The sequence below is a fragment of the Ornithorhynchus anatinus genome, chromosome X1 (assembly GCF_004115215.2).
Source record: "Ornithorhynchus anatinus isolate Pmale09 chromosome X1, mOrnAna1.pri.v4, whole genome shotgun sequence".
NCBI classification, from domain to species: Eukaryota; Metazoa; Chordata; class Mammalia; order Monotremata; family Ornithorhynchidae; genus Ornithorhynchus; species Ornithorhynchus anatinus.
The window spans coordinates 71,640,440-71,646,335 of NC_041749.1; the positions used below are offsets into that span (position 1 = coordinate 71,640,440).

Consider the following 5,896-nt stretch of genomic DNA (forward strand, 5'->3'; position numbering starts at 1 on the left):
GGTTTTTTTTTAAACCGAACGTCCAAGGAGGACTGCAGTCGACACAGCAGATGGCAGTGTAGTCCGAGGGTCTTAACAGCCCCGTACCCCCGGTGACACAGGGATGGGAATGATTTTAGCTCACAAAGTGTAACGCTCAGCTTGCACAAATGTCTTCTTTTATGACGTCTTTGAAGGGAGCCGTTTTCACGCGGGTTTTTATCATCTAAGTTTCTCAACAACTCCATACCCCTGGTGACGCAGGGATGGGAATGATTTTAGCTCACAAATAATGATAATAATGTTAATATTTGTTAAGCGCTTACTATGTGCAGAGCAATAATAATAATAATGTTGGTATTTGTTAAGCGCTTACTATGTGCAGAGCACTGTTCTAAGCGCTGGGATAGACACAGGGGAATCAGGTTGTCCCACGTGGGGCTCACAGTCTTAATCCCCATTTTACAGATGAGGGAACTGAGGCACAGAGAAGTTAAGTGACTTGCCCACAGTCACACGGCTGACAAGTGGCAGAGCTGGGATTCGAACTCATGAGCCCTGACTCCAAAGCCCGTGCTCTTTCCACTGCGCCACGCTGCTTCTCATGCAGAGCACTGTTCTAAGCGCAGGGGGAGATACAGGGTAATCAGATTGTCCCACGTGAGGCTCACAGTCTTCACCCCCATTTTACAGTTGAGGTCACTGAGACACCAAGAAGTGAAGTGACTTGCCCACAGTCACACAGCTGACAAGTGGCAGAGGCGGCATTCGAACCCATGACCTCTGACCCCCAAGCCCAGTTTTTTTCCACTGAGCCACGATGCTTCCCCAAAGTGTAACGCTCAGCTTGCAAGATGTTTTCTTTTATGACCTTTTTGAAAGGAGCCATTTTCACGTGGGTTTTTATCATCCATAATCAGATTGGTCAAGGATTTTAGGCAGGGATTGTTTCTACCGACTTTATCATATGGGGCTCTAGTGCTCAGTACAGTTCTCCAAAATACCAGTTTGTTTTTATTGGACTCCTACTGTGTGCACAGCTCTGTACTAAAACACTTGGAAGAGTACAACATATTAAGGAGTTACAGTCTAACGGGTTGGGAGACAGTAATAAATTTCAGATGGCAGAAAAAAGACAAGGGGATTCGTATATGAGTCAATGCTCAAGTAATAGGGTTTGTAGATGTGTACTTCCTTGCTACAGGGGATTGTAAATACCCTAATACTTAATAGTGGTGCTGAAGTGGCAATTGGGGGCGGGGGTGGATATAAACTGGGAAGATTAGAAATTAATTGGGGAAAGTCCCCTGAAAGAGATGTGATTTTAGAAGGTCTTTGAAGATGGGGAATGGAGTTTTCTGTCAGATATGAAAGGGCAGAGAGGTCTAGACAGGAGGGAAGAGGTGAACAAGAGGAGCAGTTTGGCCTAATGGAAAGAGCACAGGCCTGAGAGTTGGAGGACCTGGCTTCTAACCCTGACTCCGCCACTTGTCTGCTCTGTGACTCTGGATGAGTCACTTAAACTTCTCTGTGCCTCAGTTACCTTAGCTGTAAAATGGGGATTAAATCATCCTTCAATTTAGACTGTGAGCCCCATGTATTACGGGGACTATATCCAACCTGATCAACTTGTATCTACCCCAGTGCTTAGCACAATGCGCGACACATAGTAAGCACTTAACGAATACCACAGAACATTTTCAAAAAAGGTCGGCAGCAGGAGAAACAAGAACAAAGCACAGTGAATAGGTAAACTTTCACCTTCCGACTCTGAAATCCCCCTTTCCAACTACATCTTCTTCCGCGCTTTCCCTCACGTGCACTCCTACCTCATAAATCGTCCTCCCTCCCAACAGACATCTCAGATCTTTTGACTGCCTCCATTTATCTCATGCCATCATGTCTCATTTGCACTCCCTACCCAACCTCCCCTCTAGATCAACGAATGGATGGTATTGATTGAGCGCTTACTGTGTGCAAAGTACTGTACTTGGCACTTGAGAGAGTACACATGACAATATAACAGACACATTGCCCACAACGAGCTTACAGTCTAGGGAGGAGCACTGCTCTAAGTGCTTAGGAGAGTACGATACAACAGAGTAGGTAGACATTCATTCATTCAATCGTATTTATTGAGCGCTTACTGTGTGCAGAACACTGTACTAAGTGCTTGGAATGTCCAATTCGGCAACAGATAGAGACAATCCCTGCCTAACAATGGGCTCACAGTCTAAAAGGGGGAGACAGCAAAAGAAAACAAGTAGGCATCGATACAATCAGGATAAATAGAATCATAGATATATACACATCATTAATAAAATAGAGTAATAAATAATAATACAAATACGCACAAGTGCTGTGGGGAGGGGAAGAGGGTAGAGCAGAGGGAGGGAGTAGGGGCAATGGGGAGGGGAGGAGGGGCAGAGGGAAAGGGAGGGCTCAGTCTGGGAAGGCCTCCTGGAGGAGGTGAGCACTCAGTAGGGCTTTGAAGAGGGGAAGAGAGTTTGGCGGAGGTGAGGAGGGAGGGCATTCCAGGACAGCGGGAGGACGTGGGCCAGGGGTCGACGGCGGGACAGGCGAGAACGAGACACCTTGAGGATGTGAGCGGAGTGTGGGCTGTAGAAGGAGAGAAGGGAGGTGAGGTAGGAGGGGGCACGGTGATGGAGAGCTTTGAAGCCGAGAGTGAGTAGTTTTTGTTTTGTTTGATAGGCAACCACTGGAGGTTTTTGAGGAGGGGAGTGACATGCCCAGAAGCGTTTTTGTAGAAAGGGCAGCAGAGTAAAGTATAGACTGCAGCGGGAAGAGACAGGAGAGTGGGAGATCAGAGAGGAGGCTGATGCAATAATCCTGTCAGGATATTATGAGAGCTTGTAGCAGTAAGGTAGCAGTTTGGCTGGACAGGAAAGAGTGGATCTTGGTGAAGTCGTGAAGGTGAGACTGGCAGGTTTTGGTGATGGAATGGATGTGTGGGATGAATGAGAGAGCAGAGTCAAGGATGACACTGAGCTTGAGGGCCTGTGAGTTGGGAAGGATGGTAGTGTCATCCACAGTGATGGGAAAGTCAGGGAGAGGACAGGGTTTGGGAGGGAAGATAAGGAGCTCAGTCTGGGACATGTTGAGCTTTAGGTGAAGGGCGGACATCCGGGTGGAGATGTTCTGAAGGCAGGAGGAGATATGAGCCTGGAGGGAGGGAGAGAGAACAGGGGAGGAGATGTAGATTTGGGTGTCATCTGCGTAGAGATGATAGTTGAAGCCGTGGGAGCGAATGAGTTCACAAAGGGAGTGAGTACAGATGGAGAACAGAGACAAGTGGTGGAGCCGGGATTAATAATAATAATAATAATAATGTTGGTATTTGTTAAGTGCTTACTAGGTGCTGAGCACTGTTCTAAGCACTGGGGGTGATACAGGGTAATCAGGTTGTCCTATGTGGGGCTCACACACTTTTAATCCCCATTTTACAGATGAGGGAACTGAGGCACAGAGAAGTTAAGTGACTTGCCCACAGCCACACAGCTAAGTGGCAGAGCCAGGAGTCCCAGGTGCCTCTGACTCCCATGCCCATGCTTTTCCCACTAGGCTCTGCCATGGCCATTAGGCCTTGTCTACATCAGATGGCTAATAACTGTCTAGAATAATTATGTGGGGGTTGTATAGTCAGTAAAAAGCAAATTAGATGTTTTCACGTTGCTTGTAATCTTTAAAAATAGCACATTTAATTTTTTAATTGCTTATGAAATAGATTTCAATTTTGTCATGTAGAAAATGATTTCACAGTTGGCTGAATTTTTTTAAATTCCTGACATTGGACTATTAAATGTTAGACAAAATAATCATGCAAGTACTCATTAAAGATGCAACTTTTAGAATGGTCTTGACTTGTTTCTTCCACATAGGCCCTGAGAAGATTTCCATGATAGTATCACAGCAGCTTATCTGGAGGAAGGAACTCCAGCTACAAGTACTAAGATGGGCATTTCTGAGATATTATTAGATAATCATCAAAACTGTGGGTATGGCAAGATGATATCAGCAAGGTCGGGTCAATGAAAATTACTCAGATTAAATTATTTGATTTGCAGCAGAGCCAGAAATAAATCAACACCTTGCATTTCCCCCTGATCATGACAAAGGAGGACTTACAGAAACTTGTAACATGACATGTGGATGAGAAGAAGGAGACAATGGAGTCCATGGGGCCGCTGCCTGAGAGATGCTTCGCGTACCTCCCCACGCTATTCAGGGCACCCATCTTCTTGTGAGGAGAAGGTGATATGTGCTCAATAAATACGATTGATTGATTGATTGATGTGGCAACACGCGGCCCTCTCGGCTCCTTCGATATCGGAGTGTTGAGGCACTCCATCCAGGAGAGATGCAAGCGGTTGCCCAAACACCTCCGTGTCAAAGAGAAACTCCTTATCATCGGCTTTAAAGTGCTCAGTCAGCTTGCCTCTCTGCTTTCCTACTACAACCCCACCTGCACACTTCGCTCCTCTAATGCCAACCTGTTCACTATACCTCCATCGTTCTAACTCACTGCCGACCTCTTGTCCACATCCTGCCTCTGGCTTGGAACTCCCTTCCCCTTCATATCCGACTGACCACCACGCTCTTCACCTTCAAAGCCTTATTTAAATCTAAGCCCTCATTTCCTCGACTCCCTCTCCCTTCAGCACCCATCTTGCACTTGCACCTGTACCGTTTATTCACTTGACCCTAAGCACTTATGTGCATATCCATAATTTATTCATTTCTATTAGTGTCTGTCTCCCCATGTAGACTGTAAGCTCTTTGTGGGCAGGGAATGTGTCTACCAACTCTTTTATATTGTACTTTCCCAAGGGCTTAATACAGTGCTCTGAACACAGTAAACACTCACTAAATACCATTGATTGGTTGATTGACACTGACCATCCCTCACATCATCCATACCTCTCATCCTGCCTTGCTCCAACATGGCCAAGAGAAGCAACTGCGGCAGCCACACCTTGTCTTATGCAGTCGAGTTGTTTCTGACCCATAGCGACACCACGGACACATCTCTCCCAGAATGCCCCGCTTTCCACCTGCAATCGTTCTGGTAATGTATCCGTAGAGTTTTCTTGGTAAAAATATGGAAGTGGTTTACCATTGCCTCCTTCCGTGCAGTCAACTTGAGTCTCTGCCCTCAACTCTCTCCCATGCTGCTGCTGCCCAGCATGGGTGAGTTTTGACTTGTAGCAGATTGCCTTCCACTCGCTAGCCACTGGTCAAGCTAGGAATGGAATGAGTAGGCCTCTGTTTGACTCTTCCCTCCCGTAGCCGAGACTGGTAGAGTACTGGAAACTCTCCAGATGCGACCCTGAGAGGGGAGCCACACCTTACAAACTAACAGCACGGCCTAATGGATAGAGCACAGACCTGGGAGTCAGAAGGACCTGGGTTTTAATCCTGACTCTGCCGCTTGTCTGTTGTGTGACCTTGGGTAAGTCACTTCACTTCTCTGTGCCTCAGTTACTTCATCTGTAAAATTGGGATTAAGACTGTGAGCCCCACATAGGACAGGGACTGCATCCAACCTGATTAGCTTGAACCTAACCCAGTGCTTAGAACAGTGCTTGACACATAGTAAGTGCTTAACAAATACCATCGTCATCATATGGCATAAGACATCACTGAAGAACATTGCACCTTTCCATTTTCACAGACCGCTTCAGCCAGTTGGCAGCTGCTGGTTTGTATCAGGAGTAGTGACAATTTCTATCCCCCTCTTCACAGCCTTATTGAAGGCACATCTCCTCTAGGAGGTCTTCCCTAAGTCCCCCCTTTCCTCTTTCCTCTTCTTCCACTCCCTTCTGCTCCCACTCCCCTCTGCATCGCCCTGACTTGCTCCCTTTTTTCTCCCCTCTGTTCCCAGACCCACAACACTTAC

The 5,896-nt window shown here is 46.7% G+C and overlaps 1 non-coding gene across 1 annotated transcript; it reads right to left on the reverse strand.

Moving 5' to 3' along the window:
• Positions 1-5,197: 5,197 nt before the first annotated feature.
• Positions 5,198-5,336, reverse strand: LOC114807245. Its single transcript, XR_003755297.1, has one exon. It is a non-coding gene; the product is annotated as a small nucleolar RNA SNORA7 (small nucleolar RNA).
• Between the last annotated feature and the right edge of the window lie 560 nt (positions 5,337-5,896).